Source organism: Pinus tabuliformis, chromosome 6, assembly GCF_031772625.1.
Source record: "Pinus tabuliformis cultivar Carrire ecotype Pingquan chromosome 6, CPIR1, whole genome shotgun sequence".
NCBI classification, from domain to species: Eukaryota; Viridiplantae; Streptophyta; class Pinopsida; order Pinales; family Pinaceae; genus Pinus; species Pinus tabuliformis.
The window spans coordinates 1672757772-1672775050 of record NC_142292.1 but is presented as its reverse complement, the minus strand read 5'-3'; the positions used below and the strand labels follow the sequence as shown (position 1 = coordinate 1672775050).

The window sequence follows — 17279 nt, the reverse complement described above, 5'->3', positions numbered from 1 at the left end:
GGACCCTACAAAGATTGTCGTTATTCTAAATTTGAAAGCACCGCGAAGTGTTAAACAACTACGCGCTACCTTGGGACACACCGGATACTATAGGAAGTTCATCAAGAGTTATGCACAAATAATAGCGCCGATGGAAAAGCTATTGAAAAAGGATGTTACATACTGCTGGAATAATGATTGTGTGAAGAGTTTGGATGTCCTGAAGAGGAAACTGGCCTCCGCTCCAATCCTGGTCTTCCCAAAATGGGATGTGGAATTTCATGCACATGTTGATGCATTGTGTATTGCGTTGGGAGCCGTACTCACACAAGAAAGCGCGAAGGGCGTGGATCACCCAATCGCGTTTGCAAGTCGAAGATTGTCCAAAGCAAAAAAGAACTATTCCACTACCGAGCGCGAGGGATTAGCGATAGTGTACGCGCTCTAGAAATACCGACACTATTTACTTGGAGGACATTTCAAGATGTAGACCGACCATTCCGCGTTGAAATACCTAGTGAATAAGCCTGTGTTGGGGAGGTGCATATGCAGATGGCTCTTACTGTTCCAAGAATATGATTTTGAGGTCATAGTCAAGCCGGAGCGCTTGAACGCAGGACTAGATCACTTGTCACGAATTGAGACGGGTGAGGAACCAACAAATTTGGCAGGACTACCTGATGCACAGCTCTTTGCAGTGCGCGTCGCAGACGGACACTTCGAAGATATCATCCATTTTCTAACAATAGGGACTGCGCCGAAGGAATACTCCGCCCAACAGAAAAAGCAATTGGTGGTGCGCGCGACGGACTTTTTTGTCATCGCGGGGCACCTATACAAAATGGGAAATGATGAGATATTGCAAAGATACGTACCTGAATTTGAACGAGGTTAGATCCTCGCGGAAGCACATGGGGGCGCTGCAGGAGGACACTATGCAGGACGCGCGACCGCACAGAATATTCTTCACGCGGGGCTATGGTGGCCAACCCTACACCAAGATTCGAAAGCGCACTGTAAAGCTTGCGATATATGTCAAAGGACTGGAAAACCATCACGGAGGGACGAGATGTCATTAAATCCACAAATGACCCTGCAGTCGTTTGAGAAATGGGCAATCGACTTTGTGGGACCGATCAAACCTTAGGGAAAGACGGGCGCACACTACATCATCACCGCAACGAAGTACCTGACGCGATGCGCAGAAGCGCAACCGGTTAAAGACTGCACGGCCGCTACGGCTGCGAAGTTTTTGTTCGAAAACGTGTCGACCCAATTTGGTTGTCCGAAAATCTTAATGAGTGATTGCGGAACGCATTTCTTGAATGAAACAGTTAACGTGCTCACAAGAGAGTTCCAAGTGTATCATCAGAAAAGTGCATCGTACCACCCACAAGCTAATGGGACAGTAGAGGCATTCAACAAAATAATGGAGACTGCGCTAACCAAGGTGTGCAATGCGCAGTGAAACGACTGGGACCTGCGCATACCTGCCATGCTATAGGCTTACAGGACAACGTGCAAAAAACTGATGGGACAGACACCTTTCTGGTTAGTCTATGGCACGGAAATTGTCATGTTAATGGAATACATCATACCTAGTCTGCGAATAGCAGCGCTCACAGGCATGACAGACCGCCAAGATCAGGAATAAAGGCTCACGCAATTAGAAGAACTCGAGGAAGAACGGTTTCTGGCTGGATTTCATCAACAGGTACAAAAGCAGCGTGAAAAGGACTGGCACGACCGCCATATCAAGTTGCGCACCTTCAAGGTAAACGACTTAGTGCTACTGTATGATAGTAAGTTTGAAAAATTCATAGGAAAATTCAGAATGCACTAGCTGGGACCATATGTAGTTAAGGAGGTCACAGACGGAGACTTGTCCAGTTAGTCAAACTAAATGGAGAACCCTTCCCAAGCAAAGTAAACGGCAGTCGCCTGAAGCCCTAGACAGGTGGGCTAGCTATCTGACTAACCGGCCAAAGCACAGTCTTCGCAGACTGAGGAGCCGGACAAGGGTGCAGGACTATAAACATACGCAGCAGACGCCGATTCAGAGGTAACGACACAATTCAGACACATAGGGTTCAGAAGCAAGAATGCAGCAAGTTCAGCAGGCAGCAGTGGAGTGCGTTGCAGACATTCAGGTTGTTTGGGGCTAGCTGAAGGGACTCTGTGCCAAGATCGCCGCGCCGACAGAGTGACTCGAGGGCGAGTCACGATGTTTGTGTTGGGGGCCTATTGGGCATGGAATCCCCCCACAACATGTTTTGGGGCTCAAAGCCCAAGTTTTGGTCAAAGATGTTGTAAGACTCCGCGAATTGCAGGCGCGGAGCGCGAAATGTATGTTGAGTCATAGGGTTGTTCGCCCTAAGTTTTGTAATGTAATGTAATGTCATGTCGGCCTACCCATGGTCCGCGGACCATGGGATTGTATAAATAGAGTGAGGCTCTAAGTTGTAAAGAAGAGGAGGAAAATGAGAGATGGATTAATGTAAATGATCTAGTAGTGGAAAGAGAAGAAGTCTAAATGTCTTGGGTCGTAGTAGTAGGAAGAGGCTCTGCAGGGGAGTGCGCAGAGGCCTAGTAGAGTCCGCAGCTGAGTGCGCAGAGGCCTAGTAGAGTCCGCAGCTGAGTGCGCAGACCCCTGCAACTGAGTGCGCAGGACGAAGTTGAGTCTGTAACCCAAGAAGAGGAATAATAAAGAGAAGTTTGATTCCAAATACTGTGTATTGTTGTTGTATTATTTTCTATGCATTTATATTGTTTTGTTTATCGCACGCACTTATAACACTGAACATTGTTAAGTATAATTGGGCTCACACAGATAAGTTAAGTAATCAGGTAATATCTAGTTAACTGTAAGGACTTGGGTAATAACATGGATCGCGCCTCGAATAGGACTGCACGAAGGTAGCATTACAGGCTGCAAAGTATTGATAGGTGCGCGTAGCGACGTGTGCGCAAGGTCAATCTGCAGACCACTGGAAACCATCAGACATCTCTACGATGCGGAAACCTGGTTCTAGCTCCCTCCCATACTACTTCGGGTGAGACCTCAGTCCGCATTCCGTGGACTGTTGCCGAAAGGGCCAGTCGTACCGGGATTTGTTTGGCTAAATCATCTCTGACCCTGGGTCAGGCCCATACAAGCCAACAATTGGACAATCCAAAGCCAAAGTATGACGAAAAGGAAAATATGGTGGATTACAACAAGCTTTGAAATCAACAAATTTGGTGCGATGGAAGCATAGAAATTCAACAAACAAGCAATAATGTACACCATCCAGAAGACAAATTAGTTATCGAAATTAAAGAGATGACGTTGATGTTGGAGGAATACACAAAAAAAGCAAGGATGCCAACAAATTACTAAAGATTGAGCAAGTCTACATCAACAAAGCAGGAGGAAAATTACAGCATAAAGTTTGGAAGCCTAAAAGATAGTAAAGGACAACCACAAAACATCAACAACATGATAAAGCAACTGATTTACTACAAGAGAAAGTTTGGGATCCAGGAGGATTTTTATCATCTTATAAAGACTGATGGAAGACTGATGGTCAGGAGACCATGATTTTCTTTTACCCGAGGAGTCATGTAGGTGCATCTGACCTAGGTCAATTGTTTATTAGAGGAGTTAGTTTGTAAAGTTAGGATTTAATTAATTAATCTAATTTTTTTAATAGTTTTAGGAGAGTGATAATTCTTGTAAATAGGAGAAGATTCGAGAGTATTTTGGAAAGCTTGAGAGGATTATGGATTAGTTAGTTCTTATCTAGGGATAAGAGATTAGGTGAGAAATGTTAGGGATCATGAGAGATATTTTGGGAGTTAGTTTAGGGATCTAGAACCTACTTGAGTTCTAATCCATTTGCATAAATCTAGATGAGTCCATGAGGCATGTATGTAAGCAGAAGTGCGTGTGAAGTGTGAGAAATGAGAGGCCAATCATTGGGCCTATATTTCTCTTGTAAATATTTTATGTTTTAATGAATTATTTCTGAATTTATGTGTATACCTATTGTTGCTTTCAATATTGTTTTTGTGTGTTTGACCCTATGATTATTTGTACCTGTGTCATTTGGCCAAACAAGTGGAGGGCTCCACCTAGTGGTCAATAAAACCCCTTAGATGAGGGTCAACCCACCAAGACCATCATAAATACATCAAATTTATCCACTTGTGTGGGAAATGAGAGAGATGAATGTGGCCCCTTACTAGAAGACTATAGATCAAATGGTATGGACTTCGTTAAATAAGTCATAGAAATCCTTCTAGAGTTCTCTAGAAACATGTGATAAAATATCATGTGGACTCTAGATGTATTCACACAAATGTATGTGACACATTAGCTCAAGAATACATCAATCAAATCCCTCAAGTGTGAAATGGACTCAAGGAAAGCGGGATGCCCCTCAAATATGCCAGATAACAATAATACAATGTAGCCAATACTCCATGTAGTACTATAAGCTGTTGTGGTCACTTTGATGATGTGCCACCCATGCTATGATAGATCACAAGCCAATGTGCATGGATCCTGAGGTACAAAGCATGAATTTCAACGTGTAGCACCCCAACCTATCACGATGAACTTATTAATTTTCCTTCTAACTCCAACAACTTGGCTAATTATTTCCTAGCAAATTCTTTGCTATAAATTAATTATTATGCAAATATAAAACTAAGATATTAACACATAAATAAAGATAAATAGTGGAACCAAACATTAACCAATCTCATTCACATGTGTACATAGATTTCTTCCCTTCAAATATGTTGATTCATTAATAAGTGTTCAACGTGTTCGTAGCTCAGGCAAGTACTTTTGCACAGGCCTATGTGTCTAGGCATGTAGAAGTCACCCACAAATCTCCTTAGGACACTTGCTCTAGTGTAACTTAGCCTTACTTCAACTTAGGAAAAACACATAATTTTTATGTTGGCTTATTGAGCTAAAGTAAACTCAGAAAAAGTGAATAATTTCTTTAATGACTATGTTATAATCTCAGTCGTTGATCTCAAGTGAGGCAAGATCTAATCTCGGTCGTCAATCACTTTGGAGAATAGGATCAAGGATTTACTCAATGAGAAGTAGTAAAAGCAAAGCTAAAAAGAAGATAAACACACACCACACAATGGGCACAAAACTTGAGAGCATATTTGACCGATTGAGTGGAAAAGGACTTGGTCATTGGTCCACACACATCTGAATGAATTAGTTCCAAGACTTCCATGGATCTGTTGCCACTGCTTGGAAAGTACCCCTCGACATTCTTGCCGAGTGCACAACCTTTGCAAACTACTTCATCTTGTACTTGAGGTTTTGGAAGCCCTATAACAACATTCCTTAATACTAACAAAGCCCTATAATGAATGTGAGCAAACCTACGATGCCATAGTTCACATAGAATGGTGTCATAGTGTACCAATTCTTGAAATGATTGTCCAAGGAGTCTATACAGGCCTCTTTCAAGAACACTAATTACTTCGGGCAAATCTATGCTAGAGACCTTTTTCCAAACAAGAACCTGTCCATCAACAAATGCAACTCTATATCCTTTTTCTTCCAAAGATGAAGTAGAGACTAAGTTCTTTTAAACCTGGTACATACAATACATCATCCAAATAAATATTTCCTCCTATCTCTAGCTGAAAGAATGTTGACCCAACACCTTTGACTTCATATTTTCCATCATCGCCAAGTTCCACTTTAAGTGTTGACTTCTTCTCTTCCAATTTTGTGAGACTATTGTGGTTACCTATCATATATCTGGAGGCTCCACTATCTACCAAACAGGTATCATTTTTACTTGTAATAATACGTGAAAGAGCAGAAAAGAAAACAAAATCTTCTTCATTTTCATTCTTCATTCTTGCATTTCTTTTGATTAGGATATTGTTAGATTTCACCATGGCGAAGACCAAATATGAAGGATAAGCATTCAATGCTTATATTATTCACATGATATACATTTTATAATACATTGGAGTGATCGTTGGATTCCATATTCCAAGCTCTCTTGGACTCCCTTTGATTGTTTAACTACCACACCAAAACCCTTAGAGGATTAGGTGTCCAACATTTCCCCCCTTAACCCGAAAGGGTATGTATGAGTCCAAGAATAGAGCTGTAATACAAAAAATGTGCAAAAATGCATGGCAGCACTAGGCTGAATATGCTCTCTAAAATGTTGGTATAAGGCGATGATTTCAGGATGACCACCAAAACTGGAACGCTTAGTGCAGTTCCCGGAACTCTTCCAAATCTTGTAAGAAGTTGAGGTCTTCTGCTAGAGGAAGTGCTCCTTAACGCTTTGAAGAGGGAGACCTTCAACCTAGAAGAAGGGAGGTCTACAACCTGCATAAAAAGGGAGAGCCTCAGCCTGAAAAGGGAGGTCTCAACCTATGGTGGTTTAAGGATGACCACCAACTCTAGAATGCTTAATGCAATTCCTGCAACTCTTCCAAAATTGGCAAGAAGTTGAAATCTTCTGCTAGAGGAAGTGTCCCCAATTCTTTGAGGACGGAGAAGCTCAACCTAAAACGGGAGGTCTCAACCACGCATAGAGGGTTTAAGGTTGACCACCAACCGAAGGCATGCTCAAGGGCATCTCTGTCTCTGGCTACTACTTTGAATCTGATATGGCAAGTTGTGGCTCAGGCTCGCTTGATGTGGCTTTGAAACTTGTATATGAACATCACTTGCCTCCCTGTCAGATATAGGTGAGAAGATGGAGAAAACTCAACTGTAAGTCTGTTCAATACTCTAGAACAGGTTCTGACATATGACTGAAATATCTTCTTGGCTATTGAAGCCCATTGTTAAGAAGCGATCCATCCAAGATGAATCTTTGTTCTTATGGGAGGCTTGTTTCTTAAGCATCTGTTTGAAGAATGAGTAGTTTTATGACAGTGCTCACATGGATCAAGATCAAAATAGTGATCTTTCATATGGCCAACTTAGTCACAATGTTGGCATTTAACAACTTTTGGCTACAAATGTGGAGGAGCAAAATCTGGAACAACTGAAGGTGAATTGTCATCAAAAAACCCAACACTTTGAAATTGAATGGGCTTGGAATAGTCTGGAGTATGAAAGGACACCTTCTTGTCATATCCAAGACCTGTTCTGTGCTTGTTATGAAGAAGCTCTTCCCAAGGTCTGATGATGGGATTGCGAAGTGTATAATGAATTTCCACACATGTATTTAAATCTGCTTCTAAAATGAGCACTCGATGGGAGTCAACCTCAATCTAACTGATTTGATCACTCGCTGGTTGTTGATGGGTGACTGTTTCATCCTCAAACAAAGTACTGTTCTGAACAAAAACAAGTTTAAAATGTTGTATTTTATGTAACTCATCTTGTTGTAGCTGTGATTCAAGCTGCAAAAATTCAATATTTTCTTATGCATTTTGCAAATAAGTTTGAATGTCAAAAAGAGTTTCTTTGCTGACTTTTACCATCCCATCAACAGTGGAATGAATTAGGATATTCAATAACTTTAATGCATCTTCAGGTCTGGCCATTGTCTCAATAGATAAACCCCAACTATTGAAAATCTAAAAAATGAAGAAGAGTTGTGTATCAAACTATCATGCACGCATAAATATCTCTCACACCAGAAATGAGATACGCCATTAAAAATATTTCAAATCTTGACTTTAAGATTTTCACGTTCCACTAGCCAATAGTCAATTATTGGAGTCTTCTTGATGATTAAGAGGGCTCTTAAAGTTATCAGTATGTCACTTCCATAAATCACAAAACTCTGGACTGCTCAATAGATAAGCAAGGGCAGTTTTGTTATCATAACTTTAAACACACAGACTTAATGCTCCAACCAGCAAGAAACACAATCCACTCACGTTATCTAACATACAATACAACTCAGTCAAAAAAATCAATTCAGCGTTAAAGGCAAGGTAACAGACATATGAATTCACTGTTCCAAAATTCAATCCATAGTTTATAACAATGAAACAGGAATCGGCGATTCTCCCGATTAATCGCGATTCTCAGTTGGATCGGCTGGCAAACGAGCAGTTTCGAATCTTCCAGAGTCAAATCGCGTTGATCGCGTTTGACTGGTACATAACGTTCAAAGCAATCACCGCGCACTGAAGCAGGAACATGTTGGCTTCTGTATGTGGGCATGCCAGACTCAGAGAAAACTGTTCCCTGCGTCACCCCAATACCACCGCCAAAGCCGAACGCCGCCTTTTTGTTTGTGTTTCCTTGCACGGCACGACCGCCAGTGCCGGTGCTGGGAAGCACCACTTTCCTAGGTCTGCCCCTCGCTCTCTTCTGCTGCGGCCCCGAGGGAGATGTCGTGGTGGGATCCACCACTTTCCTAGGTCTTCCTCTGTCTCTTCTGCTGCGGACCCGTAGGAGATCCGATGGTGGGGTGCTGCCACGACCCATGTTGGACAAAACGCTATATCTCTGGGGCGATTCACATAGAGGAAGAAAGCAGCACACTCAAACGGATTATCTTTGTGACATGAAAAGCGGTCTCTTACGTATAAACTTCTTATATTTATAGGCAATCCTAAGTTTGACGAGTTCTTTCTTTTCCATTATCGTTCTCTCTTTGTTTAATGCCAATGCCTATTTTATTTCTTGTATCGTTATCTCTCTTTTATTTTCTCAATTCAGTGTAAAAATAAATATTGCAATACTTTGTGTTATTTCATATTATTGATTTAAAATGAATAAATAATTTATATAAATGAGTATAAATATTATATTATTGAGTTTGAAAATTTATTTTATAATTTAATGTGAAGATAATGTGTAAATATATCTATTTTCAACTTAAAATTGATACATGTTTCTTTTAAAATAGAAACAAAATATTTTTTAAATAAAAAAGAAATATTAGTTAGTTGTGTTTTTATACTCTTTTCCATTATCGTTCTCTCTTTGTTTAATGCCAATGCCTATTTTATTTCTTGTATCGTTATCTCTCTTTTATTTTCTCAATTCAGTGTAAAAATAAATATTGCAATACTTTGTGTTATTTCATATTATTGATTTAAAATGAATAAATAATTTATATAAATGAGTATAAATATTATATTATTGAGTTTAAAAATTTATTTTATAATTTAATGTGAAGATAATGTGTAAATATATCTATTTTCAACTTAAAATTGATACATGTTTCTTTTAAAATAGAAACAAAATATTTTTTAAATAAAAAAGAAATATTAGTTAGTTGTGTTTTTAAACTTTGAAATAAGCGCAAAAAAATTGATCATTCAACCCTTGGTCTCTTCGTGCCCGGCTGCAAAGCTTACCAAGACTTATTTATTCATGATATTTTGGACATCTATTGATATTATGCATTGTTTGGACATACCTTTACCCAATATTAATGAAAAATGGTTTTTTTAATTCAATATGTGTGTATATTTTTATTTAATGAATTTGCCGATTTTTTCCCGATTTTTTCCCGATCCGATTAAAACTCTTCGCTCTTTTGCCTCGCCGATTTATTGCCGATTCCGAGTCTGGTAACATTGGTTTATAACCAGCAAAAACTTTTTGTATTCCCTTCCAGCTGTGCATATGAACAGTGGTAGGAGAGCTAAAGGCAGTGCTCCATTTCAAAGCACGCCACTCAATGCTGCACATACACAAGCTTCAACCAATACGACATATATATATATATATATATAGATATTAGGCCCTGTCACCAATGATAATATATATAGATATTAGGCCCTGTCACCAATGATAGACGGTTTTCAAAAATGCATAATACGCATACCATTTAATTTATCAAGCATACCAGTCACCATAGCAGTCGGCACCATACACTATCTTCCCATAGGAAAAACCAGAGCCATAACCAGTCTCAGGCTCAACAAGAGGGGACTAGTGGGATTGATAATTCATCTGCTATACCCATAGTTTTTTTTGTTGCAAGAGCATTTCTCCCCAGCAAACGCAGGCTCAGCCTTCATCCCGATAACAAGCTTTACTTCCCCTATAAACCTCGTAAACAAGTTCCAAGTGTAGTAAGGATTCTTAATATAAGTCGCTCCAATGTGGCGTGCAGGTTTCAAACTAATGCTCCTAAAAACTACTTTATGGGCCCTCCTAGTGGTATGCTTTCTCCAGGAGAGTCACTTATAGCAATTGTCTTTAAGTTTGTGGAACCACCAGAGCAGCAAGGAACAGGTGGCAATAGAGCAGGTTCTACGAGTTGTTTATTTGGATCCACAACGTCCTACTCCTGAACTAGAAAAACTCAGGAAGCAACTGGCTGAAGCTGAGGTTGTTGTTCAGGCAAGCAAGAAACCTGCAGAAGGCACTGCTCCTCGCTTTGTTGATGAAGGACTTTTACATTCATTGGCACTCGGAAAGTTGGTCAAACTGACACTACTACAATTGTCATAAATTGATAATCAAATTATGACGAATCCGGATGCTCCCACAGGCGAGTATTTGTGTTGGTTGCTTGAGGATTCCATTGTCATCGGACAACGTAAAGCGTCCACTCCCAATCGGAATCTGGTTGAGTATGAAGCTCCAACATGTACCTGCACATTAGTATCGGCATTGTTCAGACCAAACAAAACTCCCTGATTTTTGGTCCAGCTCGCAGAAGAACTTTAGTACAAAAAACTTTGTGAAGAGGCATGCACTTGAAAAGTCAGTGGATGCTACTTTTTTTTTTCAAAATAATAATAGAGGACGACAAAGAGTCTTCTACATGTAGCACTGCAAGGAGCAAGGAAGAGACTTGTGATAGATGAATGGAAAGAGCGGAGGGAAAAGTATCTAGCTCAAAAGCAACAGATTGAAGAGGACGATTCCATTTGATATTCAACTTATTGGGCTACGATCATCTTTGCTCTTAGATGTTCTTAACTCTCAAATGTGCATTGGAGAGTGGGTAAAGGGTGAGTGGCATAAATGTTCACATTGACAGGCAGAGGACGAATAAAACAATGAATTGCAAAGAAGTTGTAGTGGACAAGTGGCTAGAAAATGAAAGAGGCGTTACAGTCATGCAGCAGAAGGATAATTTAATTTGTCACGGCACAAATGGTTTTACCAAGGCAGGTAATGGCAGAGGGAAAGATTACAGTGGCAAAAGGATTGCTAAAATGGGACCTGCGCATTTCAGGGTCCGACATATGGCAAAGAAACACTCATAAAGCAAAGGAGTTGCACCAAATCTACCAAGTTCAGAATAGCATAGGTATTTTGAACCAATCTGGCTCTGATACCATGTTAGATTTCACCATGGCGAACATATGGCAAAGAAACACTCATAAAACAAAGGAGTTGCACCAAATCTACCAAGTTCAGAATAGCATAGGTATTTTGAACCAATCTGGCTCTGATACCATGTTAGATTTCACCATGGCGAAGACCAAATACGAAGGATAAGCATTGAATGCATATATTATTTACATGATATACATTTTATAATACATTGGAGTGACCGTTGGATTCCATATTCCAAAGTCTCTTGGACTCCCTTTGACTGTTTAACTACCACACCATAACCCTTAGAGGATTAAGTGTCCAACAAATACTCATTATCAATGGTTGTTGTAGAAGCATGTTGATTGCCTTTTCTTTTCTTATCATCCTACCTTTCAGTACATTGGATTTTATAATGACCAAACTTGTAGCAATGAAAGCATTGAATGTTTGACAAATCTTTCTTTGCTTGATTATGATTAGAAGCAGGTCTTCTTCCTGAATTTCCTTTTAGAAATCTTCCAAAATTCTTTCTTCCTTTACCATTCTTTGCATGGGCTACAAAAGCTTGAGATTCACCATCTAGAGGTCTTTGAATCTTTCCCTTGGATATTAGTCTAGATTCTTCTTGAGTACATGAGGTCCATAATTCTTCAAAACTTGGAGTTTCCTTCCTGCCACAAACGCTAGATACAAACGAATCCCATGAGTTAGGAAAACCATTAATTGTTGTAGTCACAATTTCTTTATCAAAATAACGTTGAAATTCTTAAGTTCTATGTTGTCACAGTGATTTAAATCTAGAACTTCTTTATGCTGCAATATAAATTAAGTAATTGTAGATAGAACACAAACCATTTAAACCATATGCACAATAGAAGACAGCCATGAACTCAATGAGACACAAAGAAGTTAGGTCAATGACCAAGGCAAAACCCACAAGGGGAAAACCCCAACCAGATTCTTCTTCTATTAGAAATCAATTGTTCAATAGAGATACAAAGTACAATGAGAGTCAAGAAGTTCACCCAAATCCGAAAAAGATCTTTGATAGCAATAGCTGATGTAGACACTAAATCACTTTGGCTCTCTAAGATTTGTTCTTGCTCTTCAAGGCTCTCTTCTCTCTCTCTCCCAATCTTCCTCTAGCCTCTCTAACTCTCTCCCTCTCTCTCTCTCTCTCTCAATCTTCCTCTAGCCTCTCTAACTCTCTCTCTCTCTCTCTCAAGTTCTAATTCTCCTTTCACAAGCACAAATAAGTGTATCAAGTGAGGATGAGAGGCACAAATATATAGGAAGAGCAAGGAGGTCGAATTCACGAGGGAGTAACTCCTATGCCTTGAGGAGGAGTTACCCATGCCAAAATTGGAGAGTAACTTACATCATAAAGGAGGTATGCTCTTCTTAGTAACTTATGCCATCAAGAGGGAGTACGTATGCCTTGAGTAACTTACACCATAAAGAGAGAGAGGTACGCATACCTTGAAGAGTGTAACTTATGAATTGAAGAGGAGTAAGAGGAATCTTATGAGAAGTCATAAATGTGTGTAAGAGAGGTGTAAGAGGTGCGCAACAGCATTCAAGAGAGAGGAACGAATTCATTTAAGGAGAGAGAGTGAGAGAGGTATGAGAGCCATCAAAGAGATAGAGAGAGAGAGATGAGGTGGATTTATTGCCAAGTAGGAGAGGTGACATGTATTTCTCTTTTAATAATATTATTATAGCATCATAAGGATAATAATAATAATATTAATAATATTGATGATTAAATTAAAAATTAATTAATTGAGATTGATTAAGGACAAGTTAAGTGATTTTCCATCATCTATATATGATTACAAATTGATGGAAGGAGATTTACTATTTTTGGAAAGTCATGGGTGCAAAGATAGACATGACTTTTTAGTTTTAGAAAGTCACTCTAGAAAAGTCAGAAATGAAATTTTATTCCAAGAAATTCATCCCATAGCTGTCAATTTTCAACGCTTCCATTCAACGAGGGAGGAATTTTTTTCTGATACAAGGATCTCTATTATCTTTGCTTTGGAACAACAATGTTACAATCTCAGAAATCAGATTCGTTGATTTTTTGCCGAGTGTTTGAATCTTACGAATCGGATTCGATTCACCCTAATTCCAATCCGAATTTCGTGACATGATGTGTCTGAATGGGACACGATCGAATCTGGATCGTGCTTGTTCGAACACATCGTGTCACGAAATCCAAACACAAATCCAACAAAAAGGAACCCGCAGGCCAATAAAAGGGCGCAATTTCTAATTTTCTTTACCATTTTGTTTCATTCCTTTTGCAAAAAGTGAGTTGTGGGTTTGTTGTTAGAAGTTTGGAGCAAGGAGCCAAGGGTTTGGAGCATTTTCAAGGAGATTCAAGCAACAAGTAAGAGCATTTCCTCTCTATTTTTTTGCATTTGTATCACGACAGTTTGTATATGCATTTCTTTTACAAATTTGTGCATGTTTTGTTTATTTTTTTACAATATTCATGGCTCGATCAAGCGCAGCAAGTAGGGGGCAAAAGAAGAGGAAGAATGTCCCCATTGGAGATGCCCCTCCTCCCCCAATATCATCAAAGTCTGTTGCAAGTAATGTTGAAGGAAGACTTCCTAAAGGTAACATTGAGAAATATCCCTTGTGGAAATACGTCACAAGAGAGGATGGGCCAAGCATCAAGGAGAAGGGAGGAGGCAATGTGAATTGGAGATGCAACTTTTGCCACAATACTTTCAAGGGCACATATTTTCGTGTGAAAGGCCATTTGATGGCTTTACCAGGTTGTGGAGTTGAAGCTTGTACACAAATTCCTTTACAAAAGAGGAAAGAAATGGAAAAAGAGTTCACTGTTGGTATGGCAAATGTGGCTGCAAAATAAAAATAAAAAACCAAGAATGATGACCCCCTTCCATTTTTTAGGAAAGGCACCACCAAATTTCCATTTGAGAGTTCTATTGGGGGACAAGCAGCAAAAAGAAAGGCAATTTCACTTAGTCTGATGGACAAGATTTTTCAAAAAGAGAAACGGGAAGAGTTTGATTTCAGCATTGCCTTTTTTCCTATCAAAACTTCATATCCTTTAATGTTGCATGCTCACCTCACGGGTCTCCATCATGGTATGTGCCTCCTGGTTCAGAGAAGCTTAAAACCACATTGTTGAAAGCAGTGGATACACTTGGAGAATACAAGGATGCACAATTTATGGGTGAGTTGTTTATTAAATTTATTGAAGATGTAGGTGTTGATTCTTGTGTGCATATCATTACAAATAATGCACCTGTTTGCAAGGCTGTTGGCATGATTGTGGAAGCTAAATATCCACAAAGTGTTTTGGACACCATGCTTTGTCCATTCATTGAATTTAGCACTGAAATCCATTGCTTCTGATGTGCTTTGGATTGGTAACATTATTGAGAATGCATGACATATCCGTAACTTTGTGCAAAATCATACAAATGCCCTCACTATCTCCAAGGAGTACAACAATCTATCATTGTTGAAGATTGTTGATACACGGTTTGCCTCTTCATTCATCATGTTGAAGAGGTTGAGGGAGGTCAAGAACGCTCTTGGGGCCATGGTTATTTCTGAGTTTTGGTCTTTTTGGAGAAAGACAAATCAACTAGCCTCTAAAAGAGTGAAGGACACCCTGCTAGATGATGCTTGGTGCGAGAGGGTAGATCTAATTATTTAGATCATGGACCCTATCATTTCTTTGCTTCGATTTGCAGATACAGACAAACCCATCCTAGGAGAGATTTATTAGGGATGGGATTCCATGATTGAGTCTGTGAGGAGCATTATCCTACAAAGTGAGTGCCTCGAGTATGAGACATCACCAGAGGCCTTCTGTGGTACTATACAGGATATTCTTGTCAGGAGATGGGACAAGAATTGCACACCTTTACATTGTTTGGCTCACTCATTGAACCCAAAATACTACATCCATGAGTGGCAGAATAGTGGACCTTCCCGCAGATTCCCTCCTCACATGGATGGTGAAATCTCAAAGGGGAGGAAAAATGCATTCAGGTGGGTTTTTTAGGATGGAGCATTGCTTGATGAGGTGGAGGATGCCTTTGCAGAATTTTCCACTGGCACTGGTCGATTTGTAGGATATGATGTGATTAGAGACAGGGGGGCTAAGAAGCCCTATTCTTGATGGGCAAATCATGGGGCAACAAGCCCTCCTCTTCAGCAGTTAGCCATGAGGCTCCTCTCTCACGTGACTTCATCTTCTTGCTGCTAGAGGAATTGGAGCACATATGGGAATTTGTATAGTGTTAAGAAAAGCAAGCTTGAGCAGTCTAGGGCAGAGACAATGGTGTATGTGCACACCAACCTTCGTCTTATTTACAGGCAGAGGGAAGAATGGTTCAAGGGAAAGACAAAGATGTGGGATGTCTTTCATGATGATAAGTGCCTGGACAGCAATGTTGAGTTGGCATTGGCCAACATGGATCTCAATGATCCAGTGCTAGAGCCTGTTAGATTTTATGATGGTGATACTATAGAGTGGTCATCCTCCACACTAGCAGATGTAGAGGCGACTATGAATACAAGGGAGGAGGATGCAGAGGAGAGCAGTGGTGACCGTGATGATGAGGACAATGATGCTGATTCTGATGATGACTATGAGAATTGATGACTCATGAGTCATGAGCTACCTACTGCCTTGAGGGTTGTATAGGTATAGTTGTTTTGTATTTTTTATTTCTATTTGCCATTGGCATTGCACTACCTATGTAACACATTTTGATTTTGATTACTTAATGAGAAAACTACAGCTGTCAGTGTCTTTATCTTATTATCTTGTCTTTCTCCTATTGGATCAATGATGAATTTAATATGTATTATGATTTCATTTATGAATTTAGAATTTATGATTCATTGATTTATCATTTATGTGACATGTATTTGAATATTGTATGTACTATGCATGCTATAATGTTAATAACTTACTTTGTAAACAGTAAAACTTACATCTAGATGATGAACTATGCTTCAAATCAATGAATTTGTATCATTAATGAGAATTTGTGTAAGAAATATCTAATTTTTAATATATATATAAACTAAAAAATAACGTATCCTAACTTGTCCAGTTCAGGGGGGTCAACGTGTCCGAATCCGACACTTGAATCCCCATATCCGACGAATCTCGAATCCCAGTGTCAGGTTACTTAGGCTACAATCTAATGAAGAAGAATCATCATAGGGGAGATGCATCCATCACCCTATACAGACTTGGGGGGATCCACTTGTCAACACATGACAAGGATCTTCGCACAACCAAAAGTCCTTTCTACTGGGGGGATCCACTTGTCAAGACATGACAAGAATCTTCACCCAACCAAGGGTCCTTTTTGCTTGTGGGGATCCACTTGTCAACACATGACAAGGATCTCACACATCCAAGGCTCATCACTGCTTGGGGGGATCCACTTTCAACACATGACAAGGATCTTGCACATCCAAGGCTCATCATCCATGACCGCCCTCTCTAGGAAGGGTTGCCTCTGTTAGTCCAAGTTGCTCTCTAAAAACCAAGAACTTCCGCTTCGATAAAGCCTTGGTAAGAATGTCAACAATTTGATCATTAGTCGCTATATGATGGAGTCTCACTGCTCCTCTTTGCACCACATCCTGGATATAGTGATATTTGATCTCAATGTGTTTGGACTTATCATGGAACATAGGATTTTCAGCAAATCGAATCCCACTCTTATTGTTGCAATAAATTATTGTAGTATTCAGTACTTGCTCAAACAACTCTCCAAAGAGCTTCCTTAACCATACTGCCTCACAGCTAGCCATGCTAGCAGCAATGTATTTTGCTTCAGCCATGCTAAGGGCAACAAACTTTTGCTTTCTACTCATCTAAGATTTTCATGGAAGATCCTAAGCTAAAGCAGCACCGTGATGTGCTCTCTCTATCAGTAAAGTTACCAACCCAATCAACATGAGAGTATCCATGTAGCCTTACATCTTCGATAGTATATCTCAATCCAAGATTGATGGTCCCATGGAGGTATTCCAACACATGCTTTGTAGC

General features: G+C 39.8%; 1 long non-coding RNA gene and 1 pseudogene across 3 annotated transcripts in view; one reads left to right on the top strand and one right to left on the bottom strand.

Moving 5' to 3' along the window:
• LOC149265391 (uncharacterized) overlaps nucleotides 1-17279 on the bottom strand; it is a 161668-nt gene that overhangs the window by 35309 nt on the left and 109080 nt on the right. The gene's annotated exons all lie outside the window — the stretch shown is intronic.
• Nucleotides 7967-10822, top strand: LOC149265392 (vesicle-associated protein 4-2 pseudogene; annotated as a pseudogene).